This window comes from Callospermophilus lateralis, chromosome 3 (genome assembly GCF_048772815.1).
Source record: "Callospermophilus lateralis isolate mCalLat2 chromosome 3, mCalLat2.hap1, whole genome shotgun sequence".
NCBI lineage: Eukaryota > Metazoa > Chordata > Mammalia > Rodentia > Sciuridae > Callospermophilus > Callospermophilus lateralis.
The window spans coordinates 132,744,535-132,765,173 of record NC_135307.1 but is presented as its reverse complement, the minus strand read 5'-3'; the positions used below and the strand labels follow the sequence as shown (position 1 = coordinate 132,765,173).

At 37.9% G+C, this 20,639-nt stretch overlaps 1 protein-coding gene and 1 pseudogene across 2 annotated transcripts in view; one reads left to right on the top strand and one right to left on the bottom strand.

Annotated features, from left to right (window-relative positions):
- Crtc3 (CREB regulated transcription coactivator 3) overlaps nt 1–20,639 on the bottom strand; it is a 108,960-nt gene that overhangs the window by 50,413 nt on the left and 37,908 nt on the right. The gene's annotated exons all lie outside the window — the stretch shown is intronic.
- Nucleotides 5,611–6,339, top strand: LOC143394224 (uncharacterized protein C9orf85 homolog pseudogene; annotated as a pseudogene).

Sequence of the window (20,639 nt, the reverse complement as noted above, 5' to 3'; positions counted from 1 at the left end):
CATAGTTGGCAAATTCTGAATGTCTATACAGTAAATGATACTGACATTAATATAAAATATCCTTAAGTTGATCATTATAGTGTGGCCATGGTTAGGTAAAAGAATTCCTTATTGTTAAGAGACACAGGAAATAAGTAGACATAACATGTATACACACATATTAAGAGAATGAAGAGAAAGAAAATGGGGCAAAATGTTAACAATTAGTGACTTTATGTGAAGGGGTACACACAAAATCATTGTTCTATTCTTGCAAGGTTTGAATTTTTTTCAAAATGAAAAGTTTATAAGTCTAAAATCTGATAAAGGCACAGATACTGAAGCAGGACTTACCTCTTTTCTAAAATTTGAATGACTTCAAAATCAAATAAATCTTTAGATTGACTTAAAATATGATCATTACTTTTGTTATTTTTTTAATTATTAAGTCTACCTTGAAAAAATAATTACAACATTATTGACTTGGGCAAAAATACATAATCTTTAGGCTACTGTCCACATAAAATTTATCCTTTTATAATTTTAGGTTATAGGGCCTAGTGATATGTGGGATAAGAGATGTTTAATGATTTTTAACTATGTTCATGTTGTATGGCAGGAAATATGACTTAAACAAAAATATATCTAAATAAAAATACTTACTATTAATACAAAAATGAAAACATAGAAATGTTTTTGCTAATTAAGAAGATCATGCCTGTAGCATATTTTATTATTAGAAACCTGATTATCCATCAGGTGCAATGGCACATGCCTGTCAACTCAGCGGCTCAGGAGGCTGAGGCAAAAGGATCACAAGTACAAAGCCAGTCTCAGCAACCTAAGGAGGCCCTAAGCAACTAGTGAGACCTTGCCACAAAATAAAAAATTAAAAAGGCTGGCAGTGTAGCTCAATTGTTAAGCTCTGCTGGGTACAATCCCCTGGTATCAAAAAAGAAAAAGAAAAAGAAACCTGATTAACCAAGATTGAAATAATTTTAAGAGACAGATGCTTCTATGCCGAAAAGCTGGAGAGGGTCCCTTTGTTAAATATGATGATATATTCACTACAATAGTGTTAAATGTAGTTAAAAATATAGAATTTTCACTGAATAGTCTCAGGGCACAGTTACTGACAGACTGGCTCTGGGAGGCCAACATATATAGCTGAGGGTCTTTAGAAGGGGTCTCCAAAAGCAAAGAGCTCTGAAATGTCATCTAGACTTCCTATCATGCCTATATTTTCTATTTACAGTTGCCTCTTTAGCATTAACTTCTGCTGGCTCAAATCCCTTATTACTACTTGGACTCAGTTTGCAGGGAATAATCTCGGTTGACATTTGATATTTTCTTCTCTTCCTCACCATGGCTCAACCTCAACTATCTCTGTAGTATCTGATCTTAATCCAATCTAAACTATATTTGGCTTTAGTCTTCTCAATTCACAGGGACCTAATTTGCTCATCAAATGAGGTAGAGCAGTTGTTCAGCTAGGGAAGCAGGGCACTGAGGAGGTTGAACAGTGAAGAGGAGGTATAGCCCTTGCCTAGCTTGTGCAAGGTCTTGGGTTCAATCCCTAGTTTAGCACTGCAAAAAAATAAAAAGAAAAAAAGAATGAAGAAGTCTGTCAAACAGCATGGTTATCTGCAAGTTGGTCAAAGCCCCTAAGTTCTTTTTTTTTTTCCCCTCGGTGGTTTGGGTTTTTTAAATGTTTCTGCCAGTGCTCAGCCCCTAAGTTCTAAAAAAATATAGTGACAGACACATAATTCTCCTTTCCCCACCATGTTTCAATCTCTTGTTTACTGAAAGTTAAAATTTTGTTATTTAAAAATGTATTATTAAGTCAACTTTAAAACAAAATAAATCTTTCCTCCTAAAAAGAGATAAAACTCTACCACCCCAAAAGGCCAAGTACTTCCAACTTTTACATGTTTATACCCACAGAGTATGTATTCTTTTGATATTTATTTTTTGTACTTATTATTATATAAACAATTCCCCATATATTTCATAATACTTATATTTGTTAATTCAATAATTACATACTATTCCATTTCTAATGTTCATAAGACCAACATTCCACGTTCAAGCTCAGGGTCCTCCACTTACAAACAAGTTACTTCATCTTCCTTATCCATAAAATAGGAAAGATGCTGATGATAACGCTAGCTTCCCCAGCATTCAGAGCCACACCCACCCCGCCCCCCACCCAATCTCCCTGAAGAGATCTACATCTTAGTGAGGCACTACTTGTGCTCACACCTCATCACCTTGAACAGCTGCAGCCTGGAATGATGGCTGAAAAAAGTTGAGTGGATTTTATGGTATGGATCTGGAACATTCCCCAAAGGCTCATGTGTTGAACACTTGATTCCCAGTGCAGCAATATAGAGAGGTGGGGATTTTGGAAATGATTGGATCTTGAGGGCTCTAACTTCATCAATCTAAGTGGATTATTGGAAGGTGGTAGAAACTGTAGGCCGTGGGACCTAGTCATAGGGAGTGGGTTCTTGGAGGAATGCCCTTGGGAACTGTCTTGTCTGTGGCTCCCTCCTCTCTCCCTCCTGTTTCCTGGCTGCCACAAAGTGAGTGTCCACCATAATGTTCTCCCAACTATGATGTTCTTCCTCACCATGGTCACAGAATCAACAGAACCAAGTGACCATAGACTGAAATCTCTGGAACCATGACACAAAATAAATCTTTCCTCCTTGAAGTTGTTTCTCTCAGGTATCTTGCCACAGCAATGAAAAGCTGTCTAACATAGGGAACCACATGACTTGTTTTGGTCAATGGCTAATGAACAGATATGATGTACTTTTTTTTTTTTTTTTTTTTTTTTTTTAGCAGTACTGGACATTTAACTCAAGGTGTTACATAGGCTAGATAAGTGCCCTATCACTGAGCTACACCCTCAGCCTATGATATATACTTGTTCAAACAGAAACTCATTCTCCTTTCCTTCTGCCATGAAAATGGCAGGTTCCAAATAGAGGATGCTCCTTCAGACTCAACTATAGAAAAAAATACAAGGAGGAGAGCTTCAGTAGTTAAAAATAAATGTTATATGAGTTAAAAATAAATGTTCAAAGTCCCAGAGTTTTTGGATTGGTTGTTACTATAGTCAAGCTGGCTGACATAGCAGTGATGGCAGAGAGCGACGACACTGAGATGGAGAGCCCAATTTTTCTTGACAGGCAATAAGGAGGCATAAAGTCAAAATCAGCACCTATATACTTTGAGGAGGCGGTGGCCTCAGGCTCTGAAAAGCACTATTCTGTTTCAGAACATTAGACCCAGATACCTGTTAAGAAGGGAGGGAGGCCTCTGTGCCTCTGTATACAAAAGCTATTCCACTCAATGTCTGGGATGCAGACCACGCAAGGGAGACTGAACATGTGCTCAGAAGACTAACATGGCAGGGGCAACACTGAGGAGGAAAAGTCAATTTCAAAGAATTTCCAGTAATGGTCCAAGCATTCCTTGTGGGAAGAATAAAAATTTCACTGAATTTCTTTAGTTTTTTGTTTGCTTTTGAATGGCATTCTAGTTTTTATTCTGAAATACATATAGTGAGGGTAGGCCCAGTATATCTGAGAACCTGGGGCCAGCATAGGCCTTAATGTGAACCCCCAAGCATTAGACAGCAGAAAGGCTATGGCCCCATGGGAATAATGCTGTAAGAAGCAGCCTGAGACAAAGTAGAGATATCAGTGTCAACAGCCTGATAGGCAGGTTAGCACTGGGAGGCGCACACACCTTTGTCAAGGGCTGGCCTACTAGATTTTGCTTCACAACGCAGCCTAATTGCTGGGACTGAACATGAAGTAATGACTGGGTGGTAACCCAAGGCAGGGAAAAGGTGGATTCTGGGTTTGAGTCAACAAATCTAAGGGAGGGCAGATTGAAGATAGAGAACAATTCAAACACCAAGGTTCGATGGAACCTCATGAGGCAGGCAATAGGGTGAGAGTGATATCAGGGTGGGCAATAGAGGGCTATGGCCAAATCTTTCTTTGCTTCTATGAGTGAGTTATGGGGAAAGAAGGCATGTCCAAAGTGAGAAGTAGATGTCGAACTGTTGAAAGCCCTTGTCTCAGGCTCTCCTTATATTACAGGATTACAGGCTCCTAGATTTCTGGTTTGTTTTTGTTTTTGTTTTGGTGCGGGGGGGGGGGGTGGTGGTAGTGGAGAGTACTAGAGACTAAACCCAGGGGTGCTTTATCACTAAGCTATATCCCAGGCAGGCATAAATACACCCATACACACATACATTTTTTTTTCCTGAAATACATAAAAGATGGTAGACCCAGTAATCCAAGAACAGGGTCTCCCTAGATTGCCCAGACTGACCTTGAACTTGTGACACTCCTCCCTTACCTCCCAAGTTGCTAGGATTATAGGTGAGCCACTGTACCCAACCTTTTTTTTTTTTTTTTTTTTGGTGTGGGGGAGTACTGGGGATTGAACTCAGGGACACTTGGTCAATGAGCCACATCCCCAGCCCTATTCTGTATTTTATTTAGAGACAGGGTCTCACTGAATTGCTAAGCATCTCACTGTTGCTAAGGTTGGCTATGAATTCGTGATCCTCTTGCTTCAGCCTCCCAAGCCACTGGGATTACAGGCGTGCACTACTGCGCCCAACTACAGTATATTTTTTTTTTAACATTTTTTGGTAGGTGTTTATGGACAGCATGCCTTATTTTATTTGTTTATTTTTATGTGGTGCTAAGGATCGAACCCAGTGCCTCACACATGCTAGGCATGCACTCTACCACTGAGCTACAGCCCCAGCCCCAGTATATACTTTATGTGTGAACAATAACACTCTTTTCTTCTGTAGCAAAATAGAAAAAAATCAACCCTAGCATAAGGTTGTATCTCTATACAATTATGAGAAGCAGAAGAAATGTGATTTGCAAATATCTTCAAGTTAAATATGGGTTTCTAAGTGTTAATAGGATGACCAAATAACATTATTGCATATAAGAAATTATATCAAGGTTGGGTGTAGTGGCACACTCCTATAGTCCCAGCAACTTCTGAGGTAAGAGTATTGCAAGTTCAAGTCCTGCTTGGTCAACTTAGTGAGACCCTGTCTCAAAACAAAAAGTGTTGTGGTAAAAGCACATCTGGGTTCTATCCACAGTACTGGGAGAAAAAAAAAAGTAGTTCTATCAAGTTTTTAAAAATACATTGTACTGGGGCTGGGGTTGTGGCTCAGAGGGAGAGCGCTCGCCTACCATGTGTGAGGCATGGATTTGATCCTCAGCACTACATAAAAATAAAAATATTGTGTCCACCTATAACCAAAAAATAAATATATAAAAAAAATACATTGTACTCACTTAGCATGCATAAGTCCCTAGGTTTGAGCCCCCAGCACCAAAAAGAAACAGATAAAACATGCATAAAACCAGGGCTAAGCCTACACGTGGCTCATTGAAAAGTATGATCCAGAATATAACATAATTTCAGTGTATTTACAGAGAGGTACCTAATCAATATTCTCGCACAGAAGTAATTCTATATAAGACAAATCTTAGTAGCTTAATTTATAGAAATTTTGGTCAACACCTGGGGAGGAAGCTCTCTGGTCTTCCCTAAAACTTTTTAGGTACACTCTACTTGAGGTGGTTGTGGTTTCCGGGATGAGTTCCCAGAAGGGCAACGTGGCTCGTTCCAGGCCTCAGAAGCATCAGAATACATTTAGCTTCAAAAATGACAAGTTCGATAAGAGTGCTCAGACCAAGAAAATTAACCAAAAACTTCACGATGGAGTATGTCAGCGCTGTAAAGAAGTTTTTGAATGGTGTGTAAAATACAACAAATACAAACCATTATCAAAACCTAAAAAATGTGTTAAATGTTTACAAAAGATAGTGAAGGATTCTTACCACATAATGTGTAGACCATGTGCCTCTGAGCTTGAAGTTTGTGCAAAATGTGGAAAGAAAGAAGACACTGTTATTCTGTTTAATAAAGATCCAGAAAAGACTGAAAATAATGAAAGTTACAAACATACAAGAAACTGCAAAAGCCATGAAGAAAGTGATGCTGATTTAGATTTTGATATTTATTTAGATGATACAGATAATAATCAAGTGAATTAATGACTCAAGTTAAAGAATGTGAAATTTTGACCAACTTTTGCATTTGAGGGGCTTACAAAAAATATTGTGAAATCCTAATGAGGAAAAAAGAAAAACTATAGAAAATACATAAAATATATGTAAGAACAATATAAACTGTGTAAAATATTTGAATAATTATCAAACATTATAAAGCTTTCATCCAGAGTTTTTTATAACAAATTTTTTAGGTTGCATAAATTAGAATAATATCTGCCAAAATACATATTGTGGTATCCTATTGTAGTTCATGAGAATTATTTAAAAGAATGTATTACTGGGGCTGGGGATGTGGCTCAAGCAGTAGCGCGCTTGTCTGGCATGCGCACGGCCTGGGTTCGATCCTCAGCACCACATACAAACAAAGATGTTGTGTCCGCCGAAAACTAAAAAATAAATATTAAAAATTCTGTCTCTCTCTCCCTCTCTCACCTCTCTCTTAAAAAAAAAAAAAGAAATTCAAGAATGTATTACCTAAATACATAAATGTATTTGTTATCAAAATAAATGAGACTCAGAATTGGTGGTTATGTAAGAACTATCTCATGTAAAAATAAGATGATATTATTATAAATAATATTAAAAATCAGTAAACAGTCCTCTTGAAAAAAAAATTTATAGAAATTTTGATGAATAGAGGTCAAGAAAAATTTGATAAAACTCCTTCAAGGGCAACAGAACACCACTATCAATGCTGGAAACACATATTGGCATGAAGCTTCAATATTATAGAGAGTTGCACTGGATGTGATGTCACCTTTTTATGCTATGAGGACAATGTGTTAGCCTGACCTAGGGGGTCATTTATATGGCAACTTCAAACATCTCAGCAGTGAACCAGGAAGCAAATAAGTCTTCCAGAAAACAGCGCAGAGGGGAAACCTAAAGTAGAGCACTGAGAAGGGAGCATTTTGTCATCTTGTTTTCAACTCACAGTCCAGAAAACTAAGGTAGGAAGGCAAAGCAAGGGAGCAGGGGCTGCTGGCTTTACACAAATAAGAGGAAGTACTGCTGACCACAAGAAAATTCAGTTCTGTTTTTTTTTTTTTTTTTCTTCTACAGATGAGAAACCAAGATCCAGAGGATAGTGATTTTTCTTAAGGTCACATGGCTAGTACATACCAGCCTGAACTCAGAGTCCTAAGCCTCATTAATGTTCTCTTCACTTTGCCTTCTTTGCTAAGTAGCGTATAAAAATAATTATTGTTTGAGACTTTAAGGGGATATTTTGTTGATATATATGGAAGAAAGCAAAAAAGATGACTTTATTAAGAATTTTTCTGGGACAGGACTATAGCTCAGTCGTAGAGCAGGTGGTAGACATGCACAAAGCCCTGGGTTCAATCCCCACCACCACAAAAAGTTTTCTTTCATTTAAATTTTATTGTGTTCTTAAAAATCTACTGACAAGCTAAGATTCTAAGAAAGGATAATAGTCCTGTTATGATATGTGATGATATTACAGTTTATACAGCACATGTACAGCTTGCTATTATACCCAGTTATCTGATTTGGGTTAGGTATCTAACTTGTTTCATAAATGGTTAAAAATCACAACCTATGCTTCCTCCTTTAAAATTAAAACACTACCTCAGTCATTCTAGATTCTTCCATATACTTAGGCCCACATCTGTTTCTCATCTTCCTAATAGGTAGGAGGCTGGTGAGAGGTTAAGCTAGTAGGAAGGGTACCAGATAGAGTGAGTTGGGCCTGGCCCTAAGGTCATACTTGCACTTATTAGTGAGCTCTACCAGACAACCTCCTGCTCGCCCAGAATGGTGTCTGTTTCTGTTTCTTTAGTTCTTGTTAAATGTCAAATATTGGCCCCTAGTACTAAATAAATTTCTGTTGGGGAAGAGTAGAGACTTAACAAGTTTAGATTAGGCAAGTTCCTTAAGCAGGGCTTTTCACTGATACATAGACTAGTTAGTGGAAGATGTTAGAGGCTACCTATTTTATTTTATTTTTTGGAGTAGCGGGGACTGAACTCAGGGGTACTGTACCACTGAGCTACATCCCCAGCCCTATTTTGTATTTTATTTAGAGGCAGGGTCTCACTGGGTTGCTTATTGCCTCACTTTTGCTGAGGCTGGCTTTGAACTTGCAATCTTCCTGCCTAGTCTCTGAGCCACTGAGATTACAGGCGCGCACCACTGCACCTGGCTAGGCTCCCCCTTTTAAAAAGAGCAAATGTAACCAAGAAACAACTTTGCATCTCTTGGGACCCCAGCAAATCATTCCAGCCACAGCCAGCACCTTTTACTTCCCAGAACAAGGTGGGGAGGGTAAGAAGATCTGGCCACACACACATACAAAAAAAGGATGCCGTTTACTCAAGCCTGGGGCCATTTTAACTACATTTTATGGACTGGGCAGCATAAAAATGATTTCATAGTTTGGTTGGAGGAGAGAGAGAGAAATACAAATCTCAGATCAGACTTGCCAGCACCTTGCCAGCCTCCCTCAGTACAGCACTCCTCACTTCCTTTGTCCTCTGCAGTGTCAGAACACATCAGTAGATGGGAGTGTGTGTGTGTGTGTGTACATACATAATATATAATACATATGTGTGTACACACACACACACACACACACACACATACATATATGCATGCTCTGAGGATGGGATCTTCAGTTCACAAAATTTCTGAAAAGCTCCTAACAGTCTTGGGAACAGGATAAGGCCCTTCTTCTGCAATCTGTCAGTACTGCACTATCCTGGGGCAGATCTATGCCAGTCTGGCAGAGGTAATTAGACTCTCAGAGCCCTGAACCACCTGGATAGGTAGGCTTTTTTTTTTTTTTTTTTTAAACATAGAAGGTATACCTTTTTTGACTGACTGAATTTGAGATCCATTCTTCTCCAAAATACCAAGGAGTCCTGCTATGAGCAATGAAAAGGAGCTAAGAGAAGAGCAGACCAGAGAAGGGGTTAGCACCCTGCCTGTCATCATATTGGTATCCTTTGTGTTGCCCCTTCTTAGTTCTATTTTTATTGTTATTATTAGGTACTGGGAACTGAATCCATGGCACTTTACCATTGAGCTACATCCCTAGCCCTTTTTATTTATTTTGAGACAGGATCTTGCTAAGTTGCTTAGGGTCCTGTTAATTTGCTGACACTTGCCTCAGACTTGCGATCCTCCTGCCTCATCCTCCTGAATCACTGGGATTACGGGAATGCACCCTGCCTTAGTCCTATTTTTGAATGATATATAAAAGGGAAGCAGATTATAGGCACAAGCCTATAATCTCAGTGACTTGGGAGGCAAGAGGATCTCAAGTTTAAAGGGAAGTCCCTATCTTAGAATAAAATAAAAGGGGCTAGGGGCATATCTTAGTGGTAGAATGCCCCTGGGTTCAATCCTGGTACCAAAATAATGATGATGATGATGATGATGATGATGATAAATTAATAAAAGGGAAATAAAGTTAAATAGATAAACTAAACTATAAGATTACTCCAAAAAATGATAGAGAGAAAACAGGTTTGGGGGGTTAGTTGTTTTTAGGTTGTTTTATGGTCAAAATCAAACAATCAGAATGACTGCAGAGAGCCAGACAAAATACTCTGTCAAAATAAGAAATAACAACAAAGCATAAAGCATGCCCAGAGCCTGGGGCTCAGGTTCACACTGAGAGCTCCTACTCAAGAAGTGGATGAGAAGAAGGCCAACATCTCAGGGCCTCTTACCTGGAGAGATCAGATGATGTTCCCCTGGCTGTCAGCAGTGAGATCTCAGATCTTGCCTTCTGCATCTTCCCTCCAACACCCCACACAGTGCTGCCACATAATGGGTTCCAACATATTTGATGAATTATATAATGTTTCTAGCTAATCAGGCTCCAAAGTGGAATGTATGCCTTTCATGGGGGATGAGTATGGAGGAAACATTAGAAGTTCTGTTCTCACTTAGTTTCCTATTCTTTGTGTATATAACAGTAAAGAGGGATACGTATAAAATCTACAAACAAACAACATACAAAACTCTTAACACTCTTTCTCCCTCTCCCCCCAATCCCTCTCTCAGCACTGGGGATTGAATCCAGGAGCACTTAACCATTGAGCCATATCCCCAGTCCTTTTTAAAAATATATATTTTATTTTGTGACAGGGTCTTGCTAAAAGTTGCTTACCCTCACTAAGTTGCTGAGGCTACCCTTGAACTTGCAATCCTCCTGCTTCAGCCTCCCCAGCTGTTGGGATTACATGTGTGCCACCAAACTTGGCACAAAACTTACTGCTAGGATGCATGATGAAAAAGTACAAATGGCATTATTAAAACTGGCAATGCCTATGTATGAAATATTCTTCTATTCTTCTTACTTTTCCATCATGGTAAGAAGAAAATCAGCTGCCTCTAGAGATCAATGGACAGAACTTATTTACCCAGAACAAATTACTCCAGTTGACCTATTAGCATCAAAGTTAAAAGAGGAACTACACTCAATGTTTAAAGGAAAGGCTTCCCTTACTACCCAGCACATCACCCCAGGCAGGCAAGGGTGACTATTTTCCATAATACAATGAAGAATCTCAACTCTGAATCCTCAGGGATAGCCAAAGCAGGGCAGGGGATAATGCAGACCCCTATCTTTAAAGGCATTTCACTCTCTTCAGGGCATGCTGCCCAGGCCCCCAGAGAAGTACAAGTTTTAAACTGCCAGTTCCCACCCCACCTCCTGGCCTGGGATAATGTGTTCTAATGAGGGAGGCCTTCTGTTGACTGTAGTTCCCCTTTGATGCTAATAGGATAATGACCCGAGAAATTCGGTCAGGGTAAAAAAGGTCTGCCCATTGATATCCAGAGGCAGCTGATTTTGTTTCTGACAGTGATGGAAAGAACTGTGGAAGAATTGTTTTTTGTTTATTTGTTTTGGTTTGGCTTGGTTTTGGCTGGGGTTTTTTGGGGGGTTCAGGGATTGAACTCAAGGGCATATCCCCAACCCTATTTTGTATTTTATTTAGAGACAGGGTCTCACTGAGTTGTTTAGCGCCTCACTTCTGCTGAAGCTGGCTTTGAACTCGAGATCCTCCTGTCTCAGCTTCCTGAGTCTCTGGGTGTGTGCTACAGCACCTGGTGGAAGAATTGTTTTTTGACATATGGATGCTTAAGCTGAGCGAGGGCAGGGCAGAAGAAGTGAGAGCTAGAAGTAGATTAAATAGGAAGGAGAACGGAATCCTGGAAGGCCCAAAGGTCAGGTGGGTACCTTAGGTCAAGAAGTAAAGCAGTCAAAGTACAGGTCTTAGGAAATGGGAGTAGGAGACAGTCATGGGGCACCTGTCCTGCTCCCCTCCTTCTGGTCCCACTGCATCCAAATCACACCAGATTCACCACTGTGATTATGCTTGGTGAAAGACTTCATTGAGTTTGTGAGAGATCTGTAATTTAGATTAAAAAAAAAAAAAAAACTAAGGGGACAGATGAAACAAGAAAGGCAAAATGTCCTAAACTAGTGATGAGTATACATGGGAATTCTTTATTCAATTCTCTACCTTGAAACATATGTGTGTGTGTGTGTGTGTGTGTGTGTGTGGTGCTAGGAATTAAACCCAGGGCCCAGGCATGCCAGGCAAGCACTCTACCACTGAGCTATATTCCCAACCTTGAGGTACAGTTTAAATTTCCAAATAAAAAGCTTATTTAATTAAATTTATAATACTATAACAAATCAAAGGTATTTTTTCAGCTTTTACCCACAATAACGTCTATCTACATTTTAGAGAGAGAAAGAAAGAGATGAAAGCCAAGTTTTCTACCATGTAGTCAACAACATTTTCCTCCATACTATTAATGTCTTTAAAGAATAAAATAAGTATATAATTTCACAAAGTAATTATAAATGTTTAAGAGAAAATGTGTCTGGAAATAATAAATCTGGAATATTTAGTTAAATATAACAGAACATAATAATTCTAAATAAAACATAAAGGATTAAAAAAAGACTTATATACTGTTTTTCATTTTAAAGAGCATAGTTAATTTTCCTCATTTGGCTACTTCATGAAGAGACATACAAGGTATCCTGCTGGATTCACACAGTTACGAGAATTAGGAATGACTTCCAAGTCAGCTAGGTCAAGTACACAGCATCCTCACCAATGGTCATCCAGCTGCTACCAGAACCCTTTGAAGATGGGATCAGCCTATGACATTCCCAGCAGGCCACTTCTTTTTCACATAGCCATGCTTCTGGTATGTTCTTCAGGCTATAAAGTGTCCTTACAGAATTCATCATCTCTTGAGGGTATCTGCCCAGATAAGAGGATGCTAAAAATCCATCTCCATCAGATCATTCATCCCCATGAAGAACCAAGCTACCAAAAGTAGAAGAATTGGTCTGGAGAATCAGATTCTCCATTTAACTTGAGTCAAAAGAAAAACTGGATCTGGCTGCTTGCTTAGAGAGAATTAAGCTGGTATGACAACTTAGTTCAATTTCTTTTGTCAAACAAACAGAAAAACTGGCAGAACCCATATGTGGGAGCTTTTTCCTCTCCTCTAGTCCCACTTCTGTCTGTAGACATGGAAGGGAAAGCTGACCATTCTGACTGTTGAGAGCTACTATTCTGAGCTAGGCCTCTCTTGGATGGGCTAATGTGTTAACAAGCCTGGCTGGAGTGCAGAAAGTTTCTTGGTTCCTGACAGTCTCAGCAGGCTCTCTCCCTGGCAAGGAAGGTAGACACTCCCCAGCTCCTCAGCATGCAACTGAAGAGGGAAGCCCTATTAGCCCAGCCTCTGCAGGTTCAGCTGGTTCACTTTGGGAAGAGGAAGGAGGGAAGACAGTTTCATGTTGATCACAGAGCCCAGCCAATGGGGCTTTCAGAGTTACTGAGCTGCCAGGAATAAAGCTAATAATTTGATTTTCTATAGGCTTCTTACAGACACCTTATCAGTAAGAACCCAGACCAAGGAACAGTGATTAAACTACTTCCTCAAACTCTAGATTTATGATATTTATAGTTCAGTTGAGGATTTTAATCAGTGAAATTTGAAGTCAGATTAGGTACCATTAAATATAATACGAACTACACATATTCTCAAGTCAGGGGATCTACTTTAAGTTGGTATGCTAAAAATGGATGAAGAGAAATAATCATTAGCGAATTTGGTTATTTTTCATGGATTCTTTATTTGTTTCTTTTCTTTTTTGCAGTGCTGGCCTCCTACTTGTTAGGAAAGTGCTTTATCAGTGAGCCATACTCCCAGGCCTAGAGTTGAATGTTTTGAGGTTTTTGTTTTGTTTTGGTTATTTCTGCCAATGCTTCAAAGTGAAGGTATATAATCAGCATGGAATATACAAATTAAACTTTAAATGTAAAATGTTTAGTTCATGCAATAATCTAGATATTTTCTCTAAAACCATAATGAAACTTAATGAGAAATGCTGAAAATTTTTAATCCTTTTCTGAATATCTTACTTTGATTTATTTTTAGGGAAATTTTTGAGATTTTGCAGTTTCTGGGAATGATTTATAATAGTAATGGGGAGACGGAAAAATTGCAGGATTAACCATCACACACACGTGTCGTAGTTGGAAGGTAGAAAACCAGCATGAGGTGTTAGCCTGCTTCAGGATAATAACTGCGCCCTTTCATTTTTCATTCCCTGTAAGCCTTAGACCCACTCTGCCAAGCTACAGCTAACAGAACCAGTATATTCCAGACCACAGTCTTCTTCCTTAACCCAGATCCAACACTGTCTGTTTCCCCAAAGCTGCAAATCCCCATGCGGGGAGAGTGGAGCAAAGGTAGAAGTCCACACCTCAAAGGCACAAAGCAAAGGTTTGCTTCTTAGGAGCTCTGAGATGCATAAGAGCAGACAGATCACAGACATACTTAGAGTTATTAGTAATGATTCAGGCTCTAGAATCATTACTTTGAAAGATAACTAAGCCAGGTGCAAGGCACACAAGTGTAACCCTAGCAACTTGGGAGGCTGAGGCAGGAGGATCACAAGTTTGAGGCTAGCCTCAGCAACTTAGCAAGGCCATAAGTAACTTAACAAGACCCTGTCCCAAAATAATAAATAAAAAGAGCTGGGGATGTGGTAAAGGGCCCTTGGGTTCAGTTCCTAGTACCAAAAATAAAGGAAGACAACTAGCTATTTTAATAAATAACATATTCACATTTGTTGTTGGTACTGGGGATAAAACCCAAGAGTACTTTACCACTGACTTACATCCATAGTCCCATCCCTAGCTTTTGCTTTAATTTTGATACAGGGTCTCACTAAATTGCTAAGACTGGCCTTGAACTCATGATCCTTCTGCCTCAGCTTTCCAATTTGCTAGGATCATATTTATATTCTTTTTTTTTTTTTTGACACAATACCTTTATTTTATTTATTTTTATGTAGTACTGAGGATTGAACCCAGGGCCTCCCATGTGCTAGGCAAGTGCTCTACTGTTGAGCCACAATCCCAGCCCCCATATTTATATTCTTAACAAACAAAAATTATAAAGATGGACAGTGACAAAGCAAACTTCTTGTTTCCCTTATATCCAGTTCCCTTCTCCCAAAGAATAACCAGAGTATTAGCTTTTTGGAAATCCTACTAACATTGATTATGTGTGTAAGCAAATTCATATTTATATTACTTCTGTTTCTTTTTTTTTTTTTTTACACAAATGGTGTACTAATACACCATTCCCATGCTTTTAATCTCCCATTAAATTTTTAAGGCTGATTCCAATGTCTTAGACACTCTGTGTATCTCAAAAATATTGGAAAACTCAAAACAAAATCTAGTCAAACCTGTCATGGCACACAGACCACACTGTAAGTGGATCACTCTCTTCAGACAGATCATGTTGGCTAATTTCTCTAAGCCTTATATTCTCCCCAGAATTATCCAACCCTCAAACAACAGGAAGACGAGCCTCTTTCTCCTCAGTTCTTTCCAGGTGCATTTAACCATGGCCAACCCTCTCCAGTGTAAAGTTCGGGGCAGGAGGGTAATGTGATTTGGGGAATGGTTCTCCTCCTCACCTTGTCTCTCCTACTCTGAAGAGCCAAGCTCAACTTCTATTCAGTCTCAACTCCCAACTTCCTATTCCACTGAAATTTCCTGAGGTAATTGTGGTCTTTCCTTGCTACTAAGTCCAAATGGACTTTTCAGCTCATAAATCACTTGATCTCTTGAAAGTATCTGAAATTATTGGCAATTTATTCTCTTTTGAAAACATTCTTCTCCTGAATCCCAGGACTCCATGCTATCCTGTTTTCCTCTCTCTCTCTCTGGGTGTTTCTTTCTAGATTTCTTTGCCAACTCCTGAATGTCCTGAATATCCTTTAAATGCTGGGTTCTTTTCTGGGCTCTGTCACACAACTCTGTATTGCTTCCCCATTTCTTCAGAGTTGCAGACTTGTACATTCAACAGTTGACTGGACAACTCTTGTAGGACTGCCTGCAGGCATTTCAAACTCAACACTTTTAGAAGTAAATCTGCCATCTTTCTCCTGAAATAATCATGCCTTGAAAGCTTTGAATTTCTGGAAATGGTACTGCTCAACTGCCTAACCTAGAAAGTTTAGGATTATCCTTAAATACTTTCTCCTTGTCTCCCTATCCCAGTCATCATCAAAGTCTGGTCATTTTGATCTACTAAATACCTCTCAAACTGACAATGATCCTCAATTACCCATCTATCTTCTTTCCCTTGGGTAACTCAAACTTGTAATTGATATTTTTGCTTCTACTCTGTGTCTTTCAACTTAGTTTTGCACACTGAAGTCAGAATAATCTTCTAAAACACAAACCTGATCACGTCATTCAGATGCATAAAACTTATTAAAGACAGGATTTCTTAGAAGACTCTAACAAGTCATTTTAAAGTTCATTTGGAAAAACAAACATGCAAGAATAGCTTGGAAAAAAATCACTGAAAAGCAGCACAGAAACCAATTAACCCTTCTTGATTTTTAAAATGGAGTACAAAGCTATAATATTTAATTAAAAATATGGTACTGGTACATGAGAAGACATATAGATAATAAAAGCAAATAGGAAGTCCCAAAATATAACCAAGTGTGAGAATTTAGCATATCACACAATAATCTCCAAAGTAAAGATGATTATTCAATAAATAGTATTGTAAAGATGATTTTAAATTAGTAAAAATGATTATTCAATAAATAATATAGGGACAATGAGCTAGGAAACAAAAAAAATTTAAAGACAGAGTCACACTCCATATCTTACATTAGCATAAACTCCTAATAGAGCAAACCTTTGAATTTAAAAATAAAGGCATAAAGTGTTGCAAGAAGCAAGAGAAGACAATTTTCTAACTATGACCAAAAACTTAGGATTAGGGATATAGTTCAGTGATAAAGTTCTTGCCTAGCATTTACAAGGCCCAGGATTCAATTCCTAGCACTGCAGGGAAAACAAATAAAAAACTTAGACGCAATAAAAATGGCATAAAATTTTATTACTTGTAAATTTTGATACACAAAATTTTTTAGTTGAACATGAACACCATACCTTTGTTTTACATATTTATTTATTTTATGTGGTGCTAAGGATTGAATCCAATGCCTCATTGTGCAAGGCAAGTGCTCTACCACTGAGCCATAAGCCCAGTCCCCAAATTTTGACAAAGTTTATATGTCTGCTTGGAAAAAAAAATCCTATGACAAAGAAAGTCAAATGACAAATGGCAAAATATGAACATATTTACAACTCACATCACAAATAAATGGTCATTTTTTTCAATATTTTAAAAGTTCTTTAAAAATACAAAAAATTAGGGGCAAAATACATAAACAGATTATTTAATGTAAAGATAATACAAATGGCTCATGAACAGGAGAAAAAACTACCTCGCTCATAAGAGGATTGAAAATTAAAACTACACACAGACATGATTTTTCAACTGAATTAACAAAGATCAAAAAGTTTGACAAAATACTGAATTGGGAGGATGTGGGCAAACAGGCATTCACAGAGAGGGAAAGTAGGGATGTAAACTGGTACAACTTCTAAGGAGGATGAACTGACAATATGTATCAAAACTGTAAATGCATATATTCATTGCTTCAGCAATTCCACTTATAGAAATTCTTCTTGTAGCTATACCTGCAATGCATATACAGGTATATGTACAATGTTCATTGCAGCATTGTGTGTGTTTGTGTTCATGTGTATGTGTTTAATCTGTACATAGAAAATTAGTTGAGTAAACTGTGGTAAATTCCTATAGTAGAAGACTGGGTACTCATTAAAAAAAATGATAATGTTTTTTATAAACTGATAAAGAAAGATCTCCAAGGTTTATTAAATGAAAAAAAGCAAGGTACAGAAATGTATATGGTTACACCATCTTCTGGGTAAACTAATGGATTATATATTCCCATCTGCTGATATGTACATAAAATATCCCTAAAGGAATAAACAAACATGACACTGGTTCTCTGCAAGGAGTGAACTGTTGCTTAGGACAGAGACAGAAAGAATGCTTTAGACTATACATTTTTTTGTTTATTTTTAATTTTGGATCACATGAATATGTGTGTGTGTGTGTGTGTGTGTGTGTGTGTGTTCATATATATCTATCCAAAATTCATATAACAAAAATTAAAGTCAAGACTATATTACAAAGCTACAATAATGCAAAAATATGGAAACACAGTGGAACAGATTGCTGTATCAATGGAACAAAACAGAAAAAGAAAAGAAAAAAAAAACAAAAGAACCATATTAAAAATAAATCATTCAAAAATTAAGATAATAATTTGGCCAGAGAGGGGAAAAAAGTGGGATCTCTGCTTCAAATCTCACATTAAAATACATAAATAAATTCTAAAATAATAATAGGGTTAGAATAAAATATGGGTTATCAAAACAAGGTAAACATTTACAAAATCTTGGAGTGATAAAATCCACACTAAAAATACTACAAACTGTAACACAGCAGCTACAAAAAAGACCAACACATTTGACTCAAAAAGAGAGCAGAGTGGTGGCACATACTTGTAATCCCAGCCACTCTAGAGGCTGAGGCAGGAGAATCGTGAGTTCAAAGTCAGCCTCAGCAAAAGCAAGGCACTAAGCAACTCAGTGAGACCCTGTCTCTAAATAAAATACAAAATAGGGCTGGGGATGTGGCTCAGTGGTCAAGTGCCCCTGAGTTCAATCCCTGGTACCAGAAAAAAAAAAAAAAAGACAGAGAAAGAAAGCACAGAAAACTCCTCAATATTATTAATATGGTGAAAATATTTGGAATACCCATGGAAGACTGTGACGAATACACACTAAGGTGTCCCCAGAAATCACACCTTTGCAGAATTCCCTGCCCTTGAGTGTAGGCAGGACTGCAACTTCTTTTTATTATTATTATTATTATTTTTATTTTTTAGTTGTAGATGCACACAGTACCTTTATTTTATTTATTTTTATGTGGTGCCAGGGATTGAACCCAGTGCCTTATGCATGCTAGGCAAGCACTCTACCACTGAGTCACAGCCTCAGCCCTGCAACTTGCTTCTTTTTTTTTTTTTTTAAGAGAGAGAGAGAGAGAGAATTTTTTAATATTTATTTTTTAGTTTTTGGCAGACACAACATCTTTGTTTGTATGTGGTGCTGAGGATTGAACCCGGGCTGCACGCATGCCAGGCGAGCGCGCTACCGCTTGAGCCACATCCCCAGCCCTGCAACTTGCTTCTTACCAGTAGGTTTCAGCAATGAGGGTGGAATGTCACTCCCACGACTATTATGATACTTGTTAAGACAATTCTTGCTAGCAGAGGCACTAGAAAGACACCTCTCCTCGATGGCTGTGAAGAAGTAAGCTGCCATGAAGTGAATGAACATACTGGAGAAGGCCACATGGCATAGGAGTGTAAGTACCCTGTAGGAACTAAAAGGAGATACCAGTAAAAACTGACCCTCAGTGTCACAAGAAAATGAATTCTGCCAACAATCCAAGGAAGCATGGAAGCACATGTCCAGTGGAGTCTCCCATGAGACCACAGTCCCAGTGAATATCTGAATGGCAACCTGGTGAAACCCTGAAGCTGAGAACCCAGTAAAGCCATGCCTGTGACTTCTTCCCTACTGAAATTGTAGATGTAAAATGTGTGTTGCTATAAGCCATCAAACTGGTAGTCATTTAAACATGGTAATAGAAAATGAATATACAAAAGCCCATTTACTTAGCATATAATAAAGAGTTCTTATATGCCAATAAAAAGATAAAGTACTCAATAGAAAAATGAGCAAAAGACTTACAAATTCAATCTACAGAACAAGAAATACAAAATGCCATAGAAACATAAAAGATGCACAAACTATCTTGTGTGCTAGCTATACTGCAACAATTTAAAACACTGTCAGACACAGGGGTCATTCAGTATTTATTTGTTGAATGAATGACTAATAAAATAAATGACAATTTAAACAATAAGATGCCATTTTTAATCCATAGATTCTTGGCAAAGATAAAAATGGGTATAACCTAAATAAACATTTCTTCAAAGATGGTACACAAATTATCAGTAAGCATATGAAAAGATATTCAATTTCGGTAATAACTTGAGAAATGCAAATCAAAATCACAATGAATCACTTCATACCCATTAGGATAGCTACCATAAAAGACAACAACAACAAAACACAGTAACAAACAAACAAACAAAAATAGAAAATAACAAGTAATAACAAGGCTATAAACAAATTAGTACTTGTATTAATTGTTGGTAAGGATGTAAAATGGAGTAGCTGCTGTGGAAGACAGTATTGCAGTTACTCAACAAACTAAAAATCAAGCCAGGCATGGTGCCATGTGCCTGTAGTTCCAGCTACTTAGGAGGGCCATGTAAGCCCAGGCGTTTAAAAGACCAGCCTGGTCAACACAGTGGACTCCATCTCAAAACAAACAAACCTAAAAATAAAATTAGCATAAGATATAGCAACCCCTTTTCTGGACATGTATCCAAAATGATTGAGTCTCAAAGAAATATTTCTATAACCATTTTCATAGCAGCATTATCTACAATAGCCAAGAAATGGAAACAACCCAAGCATCCATCATTGGATGAATGGGTAAACCAAATGTGGTACATACATACAATGGAATATTACCAAGACTTAAAAAAGAAGGAAATCCTGTCACTACAACATGGATGAACCTGGAGTACATATGCTATGTAAAATAAAATTGGTCACACAAAGAGAAAAAGTATATGATTTCATTTATGAAGCACCTAGAAGAGTCAAATTCACAGAAACAGGAGAATGGTGGTTACCAGAGACAGGGGAAGAGAGAGGAGGAATGGAAAGTTATTGGATAATAGATGAAAATGTTATGGAGATCCATTTTGACCCATGTTAAGTATACTTAACACTCTTGAAATATACACTTAAAAATAATAAACATCTGGGGCTGGGGATATAGCTCAGTTGGTAGAATGCTTGCCTTGCATGTACAAGGCCCTGGGTTTGATCCCCAGCATCAAAAATAAAAAATAAAAATAAATATCTTAGATCCCCAGTATTACAAATAATGGTGATGATGATA